The 21,101-nt window shown below is 46.2% G+C and overlaps 1 protein-coding gene across 3 annotated transcripts in view; it reads right to left on the reverse strand.

Annotated features, from left to right (window-relative positions):
- The window catches only part of CHCHD3 (coiled-coil-helix-coiled-coil-helix domain containing 3), a 423,433-nt gene that overhangs the window by 56,690 nt on the left and 345,642 nt on the right, over positions 1-21,101 (reverse strand). The gene's annotated exons all lie outside the window — the stretch shown is intronic.

The following is a 21,101-nucleotide window of genomic DNA, read 5'->3' on the forward strand; positions in this document are numbered from 1 at the left end:
ACCGTGCCCCCCTTAAAAACGTCACGGAGAACCCCAGCTGGATTGGTTTCCAAACGAAGAATGAAAGGCGAAGATGGAAGTACGGAAAAATAAGACGGTCATAAGGAACGCACAACCTAGAGAGAGCTGGCACACATTGCTTTGGCTGGAAGCATTTATACTCCTTCTGAAGAAAAAGAAAAAAGAAAAGAAATGGATAGGAAGAAAGGAAGGAAGGAAGGAAGGAAGGGAGGGAGGGAGGGAGGGAGGGAGGAGAGAGAAAGGAAGGAAGGAAGGAAGGAAGGAAGGAAGGAAGGAAGGAAGGAAGGAAGGAAGGAAGGAAGGAAGGAAGGAAGGAAGGAAAGAAAGAAAGAAAGAAAGAAAGAAAGAAAGAAAGAAAGAAAGAAAGAAAGAAAGAAGAAGAAGAAGAAGAAGAAAAAGGAAGGAAGGAAGGAAGAAGAAAAGAAAGAAAGAAAGAAAGAAAGAAAGAAAGAAAGAAAGAAAGAAAGAAAGAAAGAAAGAGGAAGGAAGGAAGGAAGGAAGGAAGGGAGAGAGAGAGAAAGAAAGAAAGACAGACAGACAGACAGACAGACAGAAAGAAAGAAAGAAAGAAAGAAAGAAAGAAAGAAAGAAAGAGGAAGAAGAAAAAGGAAGGAAGGAAGGAAGAAAGGAAGAAAAAGAAAGAAAGAAAAGAGGAAGGAAGGAAGGAAGGATGGAAGGAAGATCGGCAGAATTGTGATGGCTAACCTTTTCGACATTGCCTGCCAAAAGTGCGGGTGTGTGCGCGCGCACCCATGCTGCAATGCGCACGAGACTCCCCCGCCCCTACGCATGTGCGGGCGATCCCCTGCACACACACCGCACACCTCTGCGCATGCATGCATGACCCCCCCGGCATGCCACACGCCTCTGCTCATGCGTGTGCATCTTTCATGCGCACGTCTTCCCCTGCACATGCGCAGCAGATACCGACAATCAACTGGCTGGCGGGGGATACACGGGCGTGCCCAGTGGGGCTCTTCCGGGTGACCTCTCGCATGCCGGCGGAAGTGACTCTGCATGCCACTTTAGTCATGCGTGCCATAGGTTCGCCATCACGGATGTAGGGTCTCTAGTATTGTTCTCTTCAAATCCCACTCCTCCTTCAGTGGTGGGATTCAAAAATTTTTTTACTACCGGTTCTGTGGGCGTGACGAGGTGGGCGTGGCTAGGTGGTCATGTGACTGGAGAGGGGGATTAAAAAGTCCTTTTTTCTTTTTTTCTTTCTTTCGCAGCAAACCCCGTGCCCCATTTTTGGCCTCCTGGGCCTCAGGGAAGCCTCCTGGGCGCTGAAGACAGAAGCATTTTGAACCTTTCCGAGGTAAGGACCAACAGCGAGGGGGCCGGATCAGCTGTGCCGCATGATTTAGGTTAGCTAGAAAGCAAGAAACCCGACGATTTCCTGCCTTCTAGCTAATCTAAATCATGCGGCACAGCTGATCCATTGCAGAGCTGTCGGAAATACCAGCATTTTTTAGTAACGGTTTGGGTGAACCGGGACAAACCGGCAGCATTTCACCTCTGCTTCTAGTATATAAACAGTTAGCAAACCCTCACTCCTTTGTACCACGGATAATTTTACCTAGTTGGGTCTTGAAATGTCTACAAGAAATCAACCAAGCTCAGAAAGCACCAAGGACCTTACAGTTCTCCCCCCCACCCACCACCCTCTCCTCCTCCTCAAACCCCCCTCCTTCTAGTCTAGTATATAAATAAAGAGCAAACCTCACTCCCTTCTAGTACTGATAATGTTGCCTAGTTGGGTCGTGAAATGTCTGCAACAAAACAACCAAGCTCAAAAGGCACCGAATTCAACCCTGAGAAACGGATATTCTCTTCTATCACAACTTTTTTACCGATATTCCGTTCTGCTGACTGCCTAGCGCGGACACAACAGCAAGACAAAAAAAAAAAAATCCAGTCCTTGTTGTGTGAACCAATTTACCCTACTGCCAGTTTTTTCCATATACATCTCAATTCATCAAGAAGGGATGCGGCTGTTTCCGATTAGCTGTCTAAATAGCATGTCTGGATTTTTTTCCTTTCTTTAAAAAAATCACGCATGTAACATCGACAGCAATTAAGACATGTGATTGAAAAGGAAAATGTGTTTTCCGTCAAGTCAGCAATGAAGCATTCCCACCCAAAAATTTACCCAGGAATTTTCCAAGCCACTAAACTAAATTCGAAGCAGTGCTGCTTCATATCCCATCTGCAAGGGGTTCCAACTCTTCTGGGCACCGTCCATTTGATTTCTTACTTATTACAGAAAACCCGACAACATGAATATCATATGATATGGGAATCATTTTATCAATGGTTGGAAAAGAAAAATGAAAATTAGATATTAAATATATGAACATAGATAGATAGATAGATAGATAGATAGATAGATAGATAGATAGATAGATAGATAGATAGATAGATAGATAGATAGATAGATAGATAGATAGATAGATAGATAGACAGAGAGATAGACAGACAGACAGACAGACAGACAGACAGACAGAGATAGATATAGAACATACATGAATATATGAACATAAGAGGGGAAGGAGCTAAGAAGGGGATGGTTATAATGATAAGATTCATTATGTATGCTAGTTCAAAATAAGCAATGTAATGCAATTGTTGTTCTTATGGTAAGGAAATTGTATTAACCACAAATACTATGGATCTTGACAGACTAGAACACTGGGCCATATCTAACAAAATGAAATTCAATGTAGAGAAAAGGAAAGTCCTACACTTAGGCAAGAAAAACCAAAAGGACACATATAGACTGGGTGAAACCAGGCTCAATAGCAGGAACTGGGAGAGGGATCTTGGAGTCTTACCAGCTAATTAGGAGCCAGCCGTGTGCAGCAGCAGCCAAAAAAGCTAATGCAATCCTAAGTTGCATTAAAACAAAGGGATACAATCAAGATCAAGGGAGGTACTAATACCACTGTATAAAGCCTTAGTAAGACCACACCTAGAGTCCTGCATCCAGTTTTGGTCACCACATTATAAAAAAGATGTTGAGACTCTGGAAAGAGTGCAGAGAAGAGCAACCAGGATGATGAAGGGACTGGAGACTAAACGCTACAAGTAAAGTTTGCAGGAACTGGACCTGGCTAGTCTGGTGAAGAGAAGGACCAGGGGAGACAGGATAGCCATGTTCCAATATTTGAGGGGCTGCCACAGAGAGGAAGAAGGGGGTCAAGCTATTTTCCAAAGCACCCAAAGGCCAGACAAAGAATAATGGATGGAAACTGACCAAGGAGAGATTCAACCTGGAAATAAGGAGAAACTTTCTGACAGTGAAAACAGTCAATCCATGGAACAGCTTGCCCTCAGAAGTTGTGGGAGCACCATCACTTGAGGCTTTCAAGAAGAGATTGGACTGCCATTTGTCAGAAATGGTGTAAGGTTCCCCACTTGGGTGGGGGGTTGGACTAGATGAACTACAAGGTCCCTTCCAACTCTGATTATCTGTTATTTGTTACGATGCACAAGATATATGCCGGTTTGAGTCTCTTCAGCGACAGACCAAAATCCACGATCATGCACGGTTTCGATCTGTGCTCATTGCTGGAGCGCCCCGAGCCGGCTGGTTTCGGGGCTGAGCCACCCTGTAGAGGTGGTGAAGAGGGGGGAGACTGCCAGCAGGGTCGAGGAGAGCCGCATCTCTCTTCCCCGGGTGGCCATTACTCCCTTTCCCGAAGGTGGTTGCAGCGGTGGTCAGAAATGGTCACCTCAAAGAAGAACTGAACTGGAAAAGAATGTGCAGGAGGAAGATAAGAAGAGAAAGTTTTGGTTGACCGGGTTAAACTAAAAAGCAATAATGTAAGGCAGGGGTCCCCAACCACGGTCCGCGGACCGCACCGTCCGTGGAACAAGTCCTACCGGGCCGCTGGTTTGCTAGGCGCCGCCATCTTTTTGATGAAAAAGTGCTTCCGGTAAGCTTTTCCGGGTAGAAAGCTCACCGGAAGCACGCTTTCATCAAAAAGATGGCGGCGCCAGCGCTCGGTGAGCTTTTCCGGGTAGAAAGCTCACCGGAAGCACATTTTCATCAAAAAGATGGCGGCGCCAGCGCTTCTGGTGAGCTTTTCTGGTAGCCATTTCTACCCGGAAAAGCTCACGAGGCGCCGCCATCTTGATGAAAAGTGCTCCGGTGAGGTCACCGGAAGCACTTTTTCATCAAAAAGATGGCGGCGCCCAGCTAATGCCGGTACCAGGCCGCGGCATAAGAAAGGTTGGGGATCACTGATGTAAGGTACCCTGGAATTTAAACTAAATACCATTGTTCCCAAAGAAGATTTTGAAGCAGCGAAGGAGAGAAAAAAGGGAAAGGATTAGGGTTTTTTTTTTCTTCCCTTTTATATACTGAGTTTGAATGGATAAAATTAAAAGATATAAAGGTGTCATACTCCAATTAGTAACTACAGGGGAAAATTTGTTTAATGAGAAAAGATAATATGAAATTGCAACAGGACAGACAAGAGTATAAACATAATGATTTGAATTGAGATGAGATAATTAAAATAAAGTTGAGAAAATTAAAAGAGGGGAAAAACTATGTAGAAAATATAAAACAGTAATAAGATAATGGAATAGAACATAAAAATGAGCATGAAATTGAGTTTGTGTCTGTATGAAGAAGTGATAACCTGGGACCATGCTATTTCCAAAAAAAGATGTTTTATTTATATTTTGTTTTTGTGAAAACCCAAATAATTTTTTTTTAAAAAAAAAGATATATGTACCCAGATGACATACTGTAAAAAGAAAAGTTGGAATGTTTGTTAAATAAAAAAAAAGTTTATTATAAAACAAAGGAAACCCAATAACATTCATCGCTACCAGCTGGCCAATTTATAAACACCCCCCCAAAAAAAAATGGCATGGAGGGGATGATTTCTGCTCAAAGATACAACTGGGCCGAAAAAAACCTAAGATAGGGTTGGTTTTCCACACTCACCACCATCATCGCAGCACCGCCCGTGGGTCATGTGATCAAAATTTGGAGGCTTGGCAACTGGCATGTACTTATGATAGTTGGAGTGTCACATAATCCCCTTCTGCGACCTTCTGACAAGCGAAGTCAAGTGGGAAGCTGGATTCGCTTAACAACCGGGTTACTAAGTGAAGCACTGTGTCAACTCGTAAGATATTTCTATGGTCGTTTTAGAGTTGCCAACAGAAAGGGAAGGAGGGAAAGGGGTTTGAAAGAGCAGTGCAGCAGCTTGGAAATCAAAACTGCATTCCATAAATGTTTTCAAAGAGAGTAACTAGGTGACTGAAGTTTCTGCCAAGTAAATATCTAACTGGAGAGCATGATTGATGACTCTGGGCTATGGATGTGTCCCATTGGAGAATATGAATTTTGCTACACCCAGGGGGTGGGGGGAAAACCAGGATCAAGGGTGACAATGAATGATGTGTCTCGGAATCAGCTACACCCAGGCAGTGCCGGACATGTTAACTCCCAATAAATCCTTTTGGAAGTTTTGGAAGTTTGGCTCGAGACTCGTGATTTAAATGGGGGTAACTGGCAGAATCCTGACACACTGCAGTGATTCACAACAACGGTGGCAAGGAAGGGCGTAAAAACGGGGCCAACCTCACTTAAGAACTGTCTGGCTTAGCGACAGATGTTTCAGGCTCCATTGCGGTCGTAAAGTCGAGGATTACCTGAATTTGGGTCACAGTTTCTCCCCGCCCCCCACATCTAATCAGAGGCAAGTAAATCAGAGTCGGCTATGCCCAGGCTAATAATGCCAGACGTAGAATGTTAACTTCTAATAAATCCTTTTTAGTTTTGGGAGTGTGGCTCGAAGCTCATGATTGAATTGGGAGTAACTGCCGGAATCCTGACCATCTGAACAAAAAAAAGATCTATTCACCAATCTTATTCTGAGCCCAAACTCACAGCAGATCCATTCTGCTGGACAGAGTAAGTGAAAATAAAAATTACAGGGCAATTGGAAATTCTAGTTAGAACAACACGGTGAAAATTGCTTGGTTTGGATTTACAATCTCCTTTGGGAGGGGAAAAAAAATCTGGACGCAGATCTCCCGATAAAAGATTCTGTTTTAGACAAACGGAATTGCATCAGAACCTTTGTATTCCCAACCAGACTGCCATTTCTACGACTTGTATATTCTGATTTTTATTTTTATTTTAAATCCAGGGCAGATTTTTCTATGAGTTCTTAGACTGGCAAGCTGAAAAGCCAACACGGGGCTGTGTTCCTCTAATTCTGCTACCCTGCAGTTTTTCCACAATGCAACATGAAAACGAGGAAGCCTTTGCAAACCTAGTTTGCAAAGGGAAATCATTGTTTAAAGCCGGAGAGCCGCTTATTCTAAAGAACCTTTTTAATGTAGATCAGAAATTGTAGCACCGCCGAGAGCCGGCCTGAAATTTTAATGGCCACGTTTAACTGAAAGACATGATACATCCGCCTTAAAATAATCTTTCCTTACCCCCCAAAATAATATACATGCATGAATAATGCACAGTTATTCGGGGAAGAAAGCAGCTTTGAGTTTTTATTTGGCTGATTAAGTGACACTTCAACACCACTATTGATCATGGGGAGGGAGATGGAGAGAGAGAGAGATATGAATGATGGGATTAATGTTCATTTAACAAAGCAAGTTATCATTAAATGCAGGCGCTCTCTTAACTAGTAGTCACAGCTGGGATACATATATTCGGAATTAATAAACGTGGAAAAAGATTTAATAGATTTAAACGGATTTGGAGGCTGAGAGGAGTTTTAAGAGAATTACAAAGTTGGAAGGGACCTTGGAGGTCATCTAGTCCAACCCACTGCTTTTGAACATACACATAAACGTGTGTGAATAAGGAGAGATGGATCACCCGATAGCTTTGCAAAATATTTTTTGGAGCAAGTGACCTGGAATATCCATGCAAGAAGATGATACCGTAATTAAAAGCGGAGTAAATACCCGCTTTGTTTAAAACATGATTTTCCAAGGGTAAAGAGATGAAGCTTAGGATAATTTAAGAAGCAAAAAACTTGGGAAGTAGAGATGACGCGCTTCAAATTATTTCCCCCCACTCAAGCTAGCTTCTCTACCAAGGCAAAAAAAAATTAACCAAGTTGAAGATATGCCACCATGAATGAAATATTTATGTCAGGTTTTAATGAACCCCTGAAATAAAATAAAATAAATCAATTACATTAAATGTTGACAATTGTCCAGGATGGTAAAATGATTCTTTTGACTTGGTCAGGGGATTGGACTAGAACAGGGATCTCCAACCTTGGCAACTTTAAGACTTGTGGGCTTCAACTCCCAGAATTCCTCAGCCAGCTTTGGCTGAGGAATTCTGGGAGTTGAAGTCCACAAGTCTTAAAGTTGCCAAGGTTGGAGACCCCTGCTCTACACAATGCTTTGCTGGCTGAGGAATTCTGGGAGTTGGAGTCCACAAGTCTTAAAGTTGCCAAGGTTGGAGACCACTGGACTAGAAGACCTCCAAGAACCCTTCCAGCCCATGGATTCTATGATTTAAAGGAAGTGTGAGGATATTCCCACAACTTTACAAATGGCTAAAGAAGACACTTGGTTAAGTTCAAGTGCTCCTCTTATGCTTCTGTTTGCACAACCTCACCAGTGACCCTTGTCCTTCTAATTCTGGTTCTCTGGTCCAAATTACAGGAAGTCAACTAGACTTTCAACCATTTGTTTAGCAACTGACTCGAAGTTACAACGGCACTGGAAAAAAGTGACCGATTCTCACACTTATGATAGTCACAGCATCCCCACGGTCATGTGGTGCAAACTGGTGTGCTTGGCCGGCTGGGTGACTTTGGCCCAATCACCAGGAGACGGTGAGTTCTAGTCCTGCCTTAGGCATAAAAACCATCTGGGTGACTCTGAGCCAATCACAAGGAGACACGGAGTTCTAGTCTTGTCTTAGGCATGGAAACTGTGTGGGTGACTTTTGGCCAATCACAATTAGGCTGTGATTTCTAGTCCTGCCTGAGGCATGAAAGCCAGCTGGGTGACTTTGGGCCAATCACCAGGAGACGATGAGTTCTAGTCCAGCCTTAGGCATGAAAGCTGATTGGGTGACTTTCGGTCAATCATCAGGAGACGGGGAATTCTAGTCCTCTCTTAGGCATGAAAGCCGTCTGGGTGACTTTCGGCCAATCACAATGAGGCTGTGAGTTCTAGTCCTGTCTTAGGGCGGCCAAACACCAGGAGGAGGTGAGTTCTAGTTCCACCTTAGGCATAAAAACCATTTGGGTGACATTGAGCCAATCACCAGGAGACGGTGAGTTCTAGTCCTGCCTGAGGCATGAAAGCCAGCTGGGTGACTTTGAGCCAATCACCAGGAGACAGTGAGTTCTAGTCCTGCCTGAGGCATGAAAGCCGGCTGGGTGACTTTGGGCCAATCACCAGGAGACAGTGAGTTCTAGTCCTGCCTGAGGTATGAAAGCCAGTCTGGGTGACTTTGAGCCAATCACCAGGAGACAGTGAGTTCTAGTCCTGCCTGAGGCATGAAAGCCAGCTGGGTGACTTTGAGCCAATCACCAGGAGACAGTGAGTTCTAGTCCTGCCTGAGGCATGAAAGCCGGCTGGGTGACTTTGGGCCAATCACCAGGAGACAGTGAGTTCTAGTCCTGCCTGAGGCATGAAAGCCAGCTGGGTGACTTTGGGCCAATCACCAGGAGACAGTGAGTTCTAGTCCTGCCTGAGGCATGAAAGCCAGCTGGGTGACTTTGAGCCAATCACCAGGAGACAGTGAGTTCTAGTCCTGCCTGAGGCATGAAAGCCGGCTGGGTGACTTTGAGCCAATCACCAGGAGACAGTGAGTTCTAGTCCTGCCTGAGGCATGAAAGCCAGCTGGGTGACTTTGAGCCAATCACCAGGAGACAGTGAGTTCTAGTCCTGCCTGAGGCATGAAAGCCAGCTGGGTGACTTTGAGCCAATCACCAGGAGACAGTGAGTTCTAGTCCTGCCTGAGGCATGAAAGCCGGCTGGGTGACTTTGAGACAATCACCAGGAGACAGTGAGTTCTAGTCCTGCCTGACGCATGAAAGCCAGCTGGGTGACTTTGAGACAATCACCAGGAGACAGTGAGTTCTAGTCCTGCCTGAGGCATGAAAGCCGGCTGGGTGACTTTGGGCCAATCACCAGGAGACAGTGAGTTCTAGTCCTGCCTGAGGTATGAAAGCCAGCTGGGTGACTTTGAGCCAATCACCAGGAGACAGTGAGTTCTAGTCCTGCCTGAGGCATGAAAGCCGGCTGGGTGACTTTGAGACAATCACCAGGAGACAGTGAGTTCTAGTCCTGCCTGAGGCATGAAAGCCAGCTGGGTGACTTTGAGCCAATCACCAGGAGACAGTGAGTTCTAGTCCTGCCTGAGGCATGAAAGCCAGCTGGGAGACTTTGAGCCAATCACCAGGAGACAGTGAGTTCTAGTCCTGCCTGAGGCATGAAAGCCAGCTGGGTGACTTTGAGCCAATCACCAGGAGACAGTGAGTTCTAGTCCTGCCTGAGGCATGAAAGCCAGCTGGGTGACTTTGAGCCAATCACCAGGAGACAGTGAGTTCTAGTCCTGCCTTAGGCATGAAAGCCGGCTGGGTGACTTTGAGCCAATCACCAGGAGACAGTGAGTTCTAGTCCTGCCTGAGGCATGAAAGCCAGCTGGGTGACTTTGAGCCAATCACCAGGAGATAGTGAGTTCTAGTCCTGCCTTAGGCATGAAAGCAGGCTGGGTGACTTTGGGCCAATCACCAGGAGACAGTGAGTTCTAGTCCTGCCTTAGGCATGAAAGCCGGCTGGGTGACTTTGAGCCAATCACCAGGAGACAGTGAGTTCTAGTCCTGCCTGAGGCATGAAAGCCAGCTGGGTGACTTTGAGCCAATCACCAGGAGATAGTGAGTTCTAGTCCTGCCTTAGGCATGAAAGCCAGCTGGGTGACTTTGAGCCAATCACCAGGAGACAGTGAGTTCTAGTCCTGCCTTAGGCATGAAAGCCGGCTGGGTGACTTTGAGCCAATCACCAGGAGACAGTGAGTTCTAGTCCTGCCTGAGGCATGAAAGCCAGCTGGGTGACTTTGAGCCAATCACCAGGAGACAGTGAGTTCTAGTCCTGCCTTAGGCATGAAAGCAGGCTGGGTGACTTTGGGCCAATCACCAGGAGATAGTGAGTTCTAGTCCTGCCTTAGGCATGAAAGCAGGCTAGGTGACTTTGAGCCAATCACCAGGAGACAGTGAGTTCTAGTCCTGCCTTAGGCATGAAAGCAGGCTGGGTGACTTTGGGCCAATCACCAGGAGATAGTGAGTTCTAGTCCTGCCTTAGGCATGAAAGCAGGCTGGGTGACTTTGAGCCAATCACCAGGAGATAGTGAGTTCTAGTCCTGCCTTAGGCATGAAAGCAGGCTGGGTGACTTTGGGCCAATCACCAGGAGATAGTGAGTTCTAGTCCTGCCTTAGGCATGAAAGCCGGCTGGGTGACTTTGAGCCAATCACCAGGAGACAGTGAGTTCTAGTCCTGCCTTAGGCATGAAAGCCGGCTGGGTGACTTTGAGCCAATCACCAGGAGACAGTGAGTTCTAGTCCTGCCTTAGGCATGAAAGCAGGCTGGGTGACTTTGAGACAATCACCAGGAGACAGTGAGTTCTAGTCCTGCCTTAGGCATGAAAGCCGTCTGGGTGACTTTGGGCCAATCACCAGGAGACAGTGAGTTCTAGTCCTGCCTTAGGCATGAAAGCAGGTTGGGTGACTTTGAGACAATCACCAGGAGACAGTGAGTTCTAGTCCTGCCTTAGGTATGAAAGCAGGCTGGGTGACTTTGGGCCAATCACCAGGAGACAGTGAGTTCTAGTCCCGCCTTAAGCATGAAAGCCAGCTGGATGACTTTGAGCCAATCACCAGGAGACGGTGAGTTCTAGTCCTGCCTTAGGAATGAAAGCTGGTTGGGTGACTTTGGGCCAGTCCTCTCTCTTAGCCGAACCCACCTCACAGGGTTGTTGTGAGGAAAAAGGAGAACAAAAGAGCATTAGGTACGTTCACAGCCTCCTTTATGAAAATAGGGCTGAATACAAATAAATAAATACAAGTTATGTTCATTTTTTTCCCCCATTCTGATAGTCTTGGAAAAAGAACGCCTTAGTTTCCTGGTATCAAAATATGTTAAAAACCTGCATTCGAAAGAAGATTTCACAGATAAGGGTTCACCGCCCAAAGGATTCTCTACCTGTCTCTCAGAATCCTATTTTAGCTTATGGAGAAAAATCTCTGTTGATTCATGGAAGGTAAGGGCACCAGTTGCTATTAATCATGGTGGCACCATGCCACCTCGGGCGTCACAGGCTGTTGAATTTCAGTGTGCGGGGAAAACCAAAATAGGACGGAATAAATAGGCTAATATCCCATTTGTGGATTTCTCCTCCCCCGGGCCCAAAATGTTGCACTAGATCAGGGTGTCCAACCTTGGCAACTTTAAGACTTGTGGACTTCAACTCCCAGAATTCCTCAGCCAGCTTTGCTGGCTGAGGAATTCTGGGAGTTGAAGTCCACAAGTCTTAAAGTTGCCAAGGTTGGACACCCTGCACTAGATAAACCCAAAGTCCAGGAGCTGCTGAATTTTGCAATGCCGCCATCTTCTAAAATGATGACATTTAATTTGACATGAATGTACAGCTCCCCCCCATGAATAACATTAATAAGCAAGCAGGACAGTAAGATTTGGGGTGTGTTGTTCGGCAAGGTGTACAGGCAGTCCTCGACTTACAATGGTTCATTGAGTGACCGTTCAAAGTTACAACGGCACTGTAAAAAGGGACTTAGATGACCGTTTTTCAGAGTTACGACCTTTGCAACGGCCCCAGTTTGATCATGTGATCAAACACTTGGCAGCTGATTCATACGGTGTTTCCCTGAAAATAAGACCCTGTCTTATATTTTTTGCCACCAAAAAAGGCACCAGGTCTTATTTTTTGGGGGGGGGATGTCATCCACTGACTAACCTCACTTGCGCGTGTCACCCCTGGCCTCCTTTTCGCTGTCAGAGGCCTTCAAAATTTTCTTCTCCTGCAGCTGGCAAGGCTTTCTGGAAGGCCTTTGCAGCCAGTAACGGAGCTCTGGATCGATCCAGAGCTTCGGTATCAGCTCCAGAGGCCTTCAGGAAAGCCTTGCCGGCTGCAGAAGAAATGGCCCAGCAAAGCAGGTGTCGGGGTGTGCGAGGCCTGGCTACACCTGTCCAAAGGTAAGTAGTAGGGCAGCTCCACCACCACTCCATCCCCACCCTAGTTTAATTTTTACCTGTCCACTCTGGAGTGGGCGGGATCTTAATTAGGGCTTATTTTGAGGGGTAGGGCTTATATTGGGCGCACGTGTAAAAATCAAGCTAGGACTTACTTTCAGGGTGGGTTGTATTTTCAGGGAAATAGGATAGTTACGATGGTTGCAGTGTCCCAGACTCCTATTTATGACCACTGCAGGGTCACCTGATCCCCTTTTGTATCCTTCTGACAAGCAAAGTCAGATGTGGGGAAGTCAGATTCACTTAACAACCAGGTTACCGACTTAACTGCAGCAATGCCCTTAATAACGGTGGCAAGAAAGGTCATAAAATGGGGGGGTGGGGTGGGGCAAAACTCAATTTCCTGAGAGCGAGAACAATTAATGTATCACCAGATACAGAAGTTGTGGTTGCTCCAACACTGGAGGCTTTTAAGAAGAGATTGGAGAACCGTCTGTCTGAAATGGAATAGGAGTTACTGCTTGAGTAGGGGGTTGGACTAGAAGATCTCAAACACCCCGCCTCCAACTTTGTTATCTTGTTATTCTGGATGGACTCCGTTGCCCCGGTGATGGGGACATTATCAGAAGACCTGAAGGGGAAGGCTGGAGACAGATGATCCTGGAGAAGCTGTGTATCCATAAGACTTCCATTCCCCACCATCCTGCCAGAGCTGAAGAAGCTTCTTGGGATGAGAAGCGAAACGTCTTCAAAAGAAAAGAAAAAAACAGAAGTCCAATGGCCTCCAGAAAAAGCACCTTTGGGACTATCTATCCCCACGATGGCGAACCTATGGCATGCGTGCCACAGGTGGCGCACAGAGCCCTTTGTGCCGGTACGCGAACCGCAGGCAAATTTACCTCACTGCGCATGCGAGCGCCTCACAGCTGATTTTCGGCCTCCCAGAGGCTTCAGGAAAGCCTTTGCAGACCGAAAAACAGGCCCGTTTTGTCACTTCCTGTATTTCCGGAAATACCAGAAGTGACGAAACGGGCCCATTTTTTTGGCCTGCAAAGGTTGTAGAAGCTTTCCTCAAGCCTCTGGGAGGCCGAAAAAGGCCTCAAACGGGGCAAGAATCAGCAGGGAGGTGCAGTGCAAGAAAGGGGGCAGGGGGATTGCGTGCACATGTGCAGGGGGCATGGGGGGGACGCGCATTGCCTTCTGAGTGTTGGTACACGCACACACAATTTTTGGCACAGGAGCCCTAAAACGTTAGAAATTCTCTACAGCCCTACATAATTTATTTCTTTAATTAGACAGAGCAAAACTCATCTTAATGCAAGGTAGTTTGATTAAAAACAACATTTTATCATTTCTTTAAAATGTACCAAATCAGGTTCTTTTTTTGGAAAACTTCCAGAGAGAAGCAGCTGCTGACAACGCCCTGCTGCATCTCCCCACAGTTTTGATTAAGAGCAAAGATTGACTTTATTTTATTTTATTTATTGCTCAGCAATTTGTAAAATACCTTGTATTCTGATCGCACCACAGTTTTATAATTATTGGTTTTGTGATAATCATGCATTTGTTCCTGATTTCTGGTCTCTAAATAATCTTCTTTTCTAACCGTAATGAAGTTTATTGAGACGGAGGCAGGACCTCAAACGAAAGCTTAACAATTTGCCTTCGTTCGTGAAAAACAAACCGGTTTGGGGAATAGCCAAGGCAATTAAGAGAAACCAACCTATCTCCAAAATCGCCAGGAAACCAGCCAGATTCCTGCCTGACTGGAGTGGGGCCTTTCGTAAAACCTGGATTAACCTGGCCCCAAAAAACAGCTTTTTCTCATGGCCTCGTTCCCGTAGGCGTCAGATGCCCGTGGAAAACACAAATTGAATCTGCCAAGTTGACTGATTGGGACAAAAGGACCAAATCCTTCAGGGATAGTCCTAAAATGGTGGAAACAAGGTTAGTGGTGCACGCGAAGAACCTATTCCCACAAGTGGAACAGAGGGAGAAACGTTATTCAGCATCTCAAGGACAGCCGGAAATTAAATGTGGGGTCCTCGGAGCTCTCGGAGCTTGGTTGTTTTTCTTGTGGACATTTTGCCACCAACCTTGGTAGCATCATCAGTGCTAGAAGGGAAGGAGGCATGTTTTCTGTTTATATACTAGTGCGGTGATGAGGGCGAACCTATGGCACGCGAGCCCCAGCCAAACTTACCTGCACTGCACATGCGTGTGCCTCCCAGCTGATTTTCGGCCTGTTTGAGGCCGTTTTCGGGAGACTCGAGGGAAGCCAGGAGGCTGAAAAACGGGCCTGCCGAAAATACCAGAAGTGCCGAAACGGCCCATTTTCAGCCTCCTGAGGCTGCAGAGGCTTCCCTCCAACTTCTGGGACGGCGAAAACAGCCTCAAACAGGCTAAAAATGAGCTGGGAGGCGCATGCATGCGCAGTGCAGGTAAGGGGGCGGGGGTGTTGCGCGCGCATGCACGGGGGCAGGGTGCATGGCATTGTGGGTGCTGGCACGTGCGAATGCGTTATCGTGCGTGCATAAGGTTTTGGCACACCACAACAAAAAGGTTCCACCATCACTATACTAGTAGTTTGTCCTGTCAATGTTTGGGAGGGTGTTCTTGGTGGTTTCTTGATTAGGCTGTTATTTACTGTTTGTCTGAGAACCAAAAATAAACCCCAAAAGGGAACAAAAAGACCAAAACACATCCTACTTAACCCCCAGATAAGCCGGAATTAACACCAGAATTAATACTAGACCAACAATCAAGAAGTAAACAATACTCCAATCAAGGAACTGCCACCTCAGACAAACAACCAAACCAGTGGTGGAATTAAAAAAAAATTTTTTTTTACCACTGGTTCTGTTGGTGAGTATGCTTTGCACGCGCGCAGAGGGTTTGCTACTGACCTTCTCCCGCAATCCTGCACTCTCCTTGTGTGTTCAACAGCTGACGCGTGGCAATCCACTGTACCGCGCGAAGTAGCTGAGCTTCAAAACCAGGAAATAAAGATCAAAATAAAGAGTTGGAAGAGAGCCGGTTCGCTCACAGATGATCCTTGGAGCTACCGGTTCAGGTGAACCGGGGCGAACCGGTAGAATATCACCCTGAACCGAACGGCCAACTCAAGGAAGCAACATCCAACTCAAGGAACCACCCAAGAAGAAAACAGCAATCCCGCCAACAGTGACAAAGCAAGCCACTTGAGAGCAAAACCCCACTCCCTTCTAACACTGAGGATGTTACCTAGTTGGGTCATGAAATGTCTGTAAAGAAACTACAAAGCTCAGAGAGCACCAAGGACTCCATAGTCATTCTTGTTGTCGTCGTCGTCCTCTTCTCTGCACATACCCCGCTCCCTTCTAACACTGATGATGTTACCTAGTTGGGTCATGAAACGTCTGCAAGGAAACTACAAGGCTCAAAGACCATCAAGTGCCCTACTGTCCTTTTCCTCCTCCTCCTCCTCCTCCTCTCCACAAACTCCACTCCCTTCTAATATTGATGATGTTACCTAGTTGGGTCGTGAAATGTCTCCAAGAAAACCACCACACTCAGAGAACACCAAGGGCCGCACAGTTCAACTCTGAGCTACAAATATTCATTTGTATCGATGAAACACCTGTACTGATTTGAGGTCCTTCCCAAATTTGCTAGTTCAGAAAACGCCTGGGTGTATTTTGAGATGGAAGGGTACACCTGCCACTGGTTGGGTTTATTGATTTCATGCATGGGGTTTTGCCACGTATTATGGATTAAGGCTGTGCACCTTAATCATTATGTGTGTGTCTGTTCTACAGCACGGAACATTTTTCCCATGAAAAGAATGCCGGCAGTTACATTAAGCTTCTGCACCGTATCTTAAATCCTATTACACAGGGGTTTTGCAGCCCAATATCTTTGGATTCGCCAAGAGACAGGAGCCTGCTATCCATATTATTTCCCATTTCTTTCTGTATGTCTCTGTCTTTCTTTCTGTCTCTCTCTCCCTTTGTCTGTCTCTGTCTCTCTCTGTGTGTGTGTCTCTCTCTCTATCTCTCTCTGTGTGTCTCTTTTAAACCACAGCCAATTTCAGCTGCCAAAGGACCGACCCGTGGGAAGGGTTTTCTTTTAAAACCAGATCTCTCAGATCTGCAAACAGTGGATGATCCGCTGAACAGCAACGGCTCTCATTATGCACATTCTCGGCTATAGGTTTGAAACGCAGGCAGTGTGTTGCGTTTCATGGGCCCGCTTCTGATCCATGCCAGGCAACGGTGGTGGGTAGGAGAGGGGAGATAATACTCCATATAATGACGGGTTGTCGCTTTTTCTTCAATTTTTAGCATTGGCACGTTGGAAACAAAATTGTCGCGACACAGAGGAATGATGGAAGATCCGGGGGTCTTTTGCTGAAGTCTCCCGCTGGATGAAAAATGTACGTTCTCATTCTCCGCGTCTTCGTTATTCGTATCTATTCGCTCATAGATTTGCCATTTTCTACACAAGGGTGGCAATTAAGTCACTATGAGCTTCAAATACTGTACATTACAACCGGCTTTTGTGTTTGTGTGCGTGTGTGTGTGTGTTTCTTCTGGCTGTCAGCTAGCTGGTTTTCATTCAACCAGACGGAAAAGCAAAGCCAACAATCGCTTCCTGGGCCATTGGCAACTGGACTTTCTGGTTTTTCTGTGAAGGCGTTTCGCTTCTCATCCAAGAAGCTTCTTCAGCTCTGACTGGATGGGGGGGGGAATGGAAGGATTGACACTCCTTGCAGGCTGCTGGTCATTTGCATCCTTTTAGCGGGTCATTGAGGTTCTTCTAAACCTCCAGGTGGCCTCAACATCTCTCTAAAAAGGATGCAAATGACCAGCTGTTTGCAAGAAGTATAAATCCTTCCATTCCCCACCATCCAGTCAGAAGGCTCCACACCTATTTGCACCACTCAGGTGGCCCTGAGGACACAGATAAACCTCCAGGTGGCCTCAACGACTCTCTAAAAAGGATGCAAAGGACCAGCTGTCTGCAAGGAGTATAAATCCCTCCATTCCCCACCATCCAGTCAGAAGGCTCCACACCCATTTGCACCACTCAGATGTGACCCTGAGGCTTACAGATAAACCTCCAAGTGGCCTCAATGACCCTCTAAAAGGATGCAAAGGACCAGCTGTTTGCAAGAAGTATAAATCCTTCCATTCCCCACCATCCAGTCAGAAGGCTCCACACCTATTTGCACCACTCAGGTGGCCCTGAGGACACAGATAAACCTCCAGGTGGCCTCAACGACTCTCTAAAAAGGATGCAAAGGACCAGCTGTCTGCAAGGAGTATAAATCCCTCCATTCCCCACCATCCAGTCAGAAGGCTCCACACCCATTTGCACCACTCAGATGTGACCCTGAGGCTTACAGATAAACCTCCAAGTGGCCTCAATGACCCTCTAAAAGGATGCAAAGGACCAGCTGTTTGCAAGAAGTATAAATCCTTCCATTCCCCACCATCCAGTCAGAAGGCTCCACACCCATTTTCACCACTCAGGTGGCCCTGAGGACACAGATAAACCTCCAAGGGGCCTGAACGACCCTCTAAAAAGGAAGCAAATGACCAGTTCTGACTGCAAGGAATATCAATCCTTCCGTTCCCCACCATCCAGTCAGAGCTGAAGAAACTTTCTTGGACGAGAAGCGAAACGTCTTCAAAGGAAAACCAGAAAGTCCAGTGGCCTCCTGAAAAAAGCACCTTTGGGACAACCATGACCTGGAGGACCGAGAATCTCCCTAGGCATTCCTGGGCCACTGCGTCAATTTTTGAATGTTCTTGAGGCCTGCTGTGAGGTTGGGCTGAATGGAGAGGACCAGCTCAAATTTTCTTGTGGTCTGAGGGGAGAAGGTCCCTCCAGCACTGAGGAATGAGTCTTCTTGGAAACCCAATATGGATGCTCTTAAATAATGAGGCTGTAGCCGGAATAGCTCTGCTACAGGTAGTCCTCAATTTACAACGATAAATGGTGTACTTGTACAGATAGAATATTTGGAGTTCGGGTTGGAACTATGAGGTCCTTGAGGTTATGTCGGTGTGCTGCTAATGTTACCTAGTTGGGTAATGAAACGTCTGCAAGGAAACCACCAAGCTCAGAGAACAACAAGGACTCCACAGCTGCTTCTCCTCTTCCTTTCTCTTCCACCTCCTCCTCCTCCTCCTCTACTCCGTTCTAATACTGATAATACTAATATTGATGATGCTACCTAGTTGGCTAATGAAACGCCTGCCAGAAACCACCAACCTCAGAGAGCACCAAGGACCCCACAGTTCTTCTTCTCATCTTCCTTCTTCTTCCCTTCTCTACCACCTTCTCCTTCAACTCCTCTCCACAAACCCCACTTCCCTTCTAGCACTCATGACGTTACCTAGTTGGGTAATGAAACTTCTTCAAGAAAACTACCAAGCTCAGAGAGCACCAAGGACCCCACAGTTTGTTGTCCCCTTTTGTTTCAGCTGATCTTGCCTTCTAGCAGCTCTGTGCATACACGCACTGGGAACAGGCTCCCCTAAGTCCTCTGCCTAGCTGCTGCACTCCAAAGGCTCCAGAGGCAGCATCCCACTCCCAGATGGTCCTGGCCCCATCTCTGCATCAGATGCAGGACTCTCGTCCGAGTCCTCTCCAGACTCCCGGACTGGTCCCCGTTCTTCCCCACTGTCCGATTCCGCTGCTGTCTGCACAGGCTGCCGGCGAACCACAACAGTTAGCTCAGGGATTCTGGGAGTTGAAGTCCACAAGTCTTAAACCTGCCAAGTTTGAAGACCCTTGCTCTAGAACCTCAGCTTTCTTAGAAGATAAGGTGAGTTGTGAATAGCCAGCGATGACCAAGGCGCAGCTACCGTGTTCCAAGGAAGCAAAGAATTTATCACGATTCAATCAGTGCAGTTGCAGCTAGCTCCAAATGTCAATATAATAATAATAATAATAATAATAATAATAATAATAATAATAATAATAATAATAATAGCAATAATAGCAATAATAGCAACAGCAACGATAATGATAACAACAATAATAGCAATAATAGCAACAGCAATGATAATGATAATGATAATGATAATGATTATTATTATTATTATTATTCATCCTCATCATCCAATAATTCAAAGTGCAAAGAAGGCGAAGAAATGATCGATCATGTACTCAACTCCTGCAAGAGAACAGTTTCCATCTTGCGACCATTACCTGTAACAGTGCAGGTAGTCAACTTACGACCAGCCCCCAACTTCAGTCACTAAGTGAGACATGTGTTGAGTGAGTTTTGCCCTCTTTTACAACCTTTCTCACTTCAGTTGCTAAGCGAATCACTGCAGTTGTTAAATGAGCAACACGGTTGGCTTCCCCGTTGACTCATGGCCGTTTTTCACAGTTATGACCTTTGCAGCATCCAGACTCATATTTATGACGGTTGCAGTCTCCTGGGTTCATTCGATCCCCTTTTGCTGACTAGCGAAGTCAATTGGGGGGGGGGAGCCAGATTCACTTAACGACAGGGCTGCTAACTTTACCAACCGCCGTGATTCACTTAACAACCGAGGCAAGGAAGGTCCTAAAATGGGGCAAAACTTTAACAAACGTCTCGCTCAACAACAGAAATGTTGGGGTTCCATTGTGGTTGCAAGCCGAGGACTGCCGGTAATAAATACCCTTTTTTTCTCCCTGCCTGACCCAACAAAATATCAAATTCCGTGCTTACATCTCCAAGTGAAAAGGAACTCTCTCTTGTAAAGGTCTTGTAAAGACTTTTTTAAAAGACTTTTGATTCATATTTGAAAAGCTGCCAGGAGCCAGGAGTTCTTGTGCTGGGTAAATATCTGATTTTTGTGAAATAGGGTTTCTATTTTTCCATATGCATGAAATGTGGAAGTATTATTTTCAAGGGGACAAAAAAAATCGCAGTAACGTTTGGGGAGATATATATTTTTTTGCTCCTTGTAGCTAATCTACGAAGCTGCAGCATACGCTGAAATTCATTTAACATATTGTAGGAACAATGAGTTTCTGACAGGCTGCTTCCCGGCAACACGTTTTCGTTCCCCACCTTCCTCGTGTTGTTTTAAAATCTTCCTTTAAAAAAAAAAAAAAAAAGCAACATAGCTTAACAAGAGAGCCAGAGGAAGCATTCGGCGAAAACCCGTAAATGATCATCTGTGGGATTTCACACCACTTTCGTAAAGTTCTGTTATTCTGTTTGATTAGCGCACAGCAAAAGGGAAGCCGGCTCTTCCACTTTCTATCGGTGGCCTCGAGTGCTTGAAGACTCCGGAGAAAAGTTAGATTGGGTCAAAGGAATCCAATATGTGAGCCCGGGTGTGTGTGTGTATGCGCTTTGGTGCTCTCTGAGCTTGGTGGGTTTTTTGCAGACGTTTCATGACCTAACTAGGTAACGTCATCAGTGCTAGAAGAGAGTGAGGTTTGCAGAGAGGAGGAGGAGGAGGAGGAGGAGGAGGAGGAGGAGAGGAGGAGGAGGAGGAGGAAGAAGAAGTGCAGATGTTTCATGACCCAACTAGGTAACGTCATCAGTGCTAGAAGAGAGTGAGGTTTGCAGAGAGGAGGAGGAGGAGGAGGAGGAGGAGGAGGAGGAGGAGGAGGAGGAGGAGGAGGAGGAGGAGGAGGGATGGGGGAGGAGGAGGAAGGGAAGTGCAGATGTTTCATGACCCAACTAGGTAACATCATCAGTGCTAGAAGAGAGTGGGGTTTGCAGAGAGGAGGAGGAGGAGGAGGAGGAGGAGGAGGAGGAAGGGAAGGATTTATGATTGATTTATGACCGTCACGACTTAATGACTGAGGTGAGCAGGCTTCATTACGGTCGTAAGTCTGAGGACTACCTGGTGCTT

Source organism: Notechis scutatus, chromosome 6 (assembly GCF_049901735.1).
Source record: "Notechis scutatus isolate UNSWTSFEM ecotype Mainland chromosome 6, rNotScu1.2, whole genome shotgun sequence".
In the NCBI taxonomy this organism is placed as follows: domain Eukaryota; kingdom Metazoa; phylum Chordata; class Lepidosauria; order Squamata; family Elapidae; genus Notechis; species Notechis scutatus.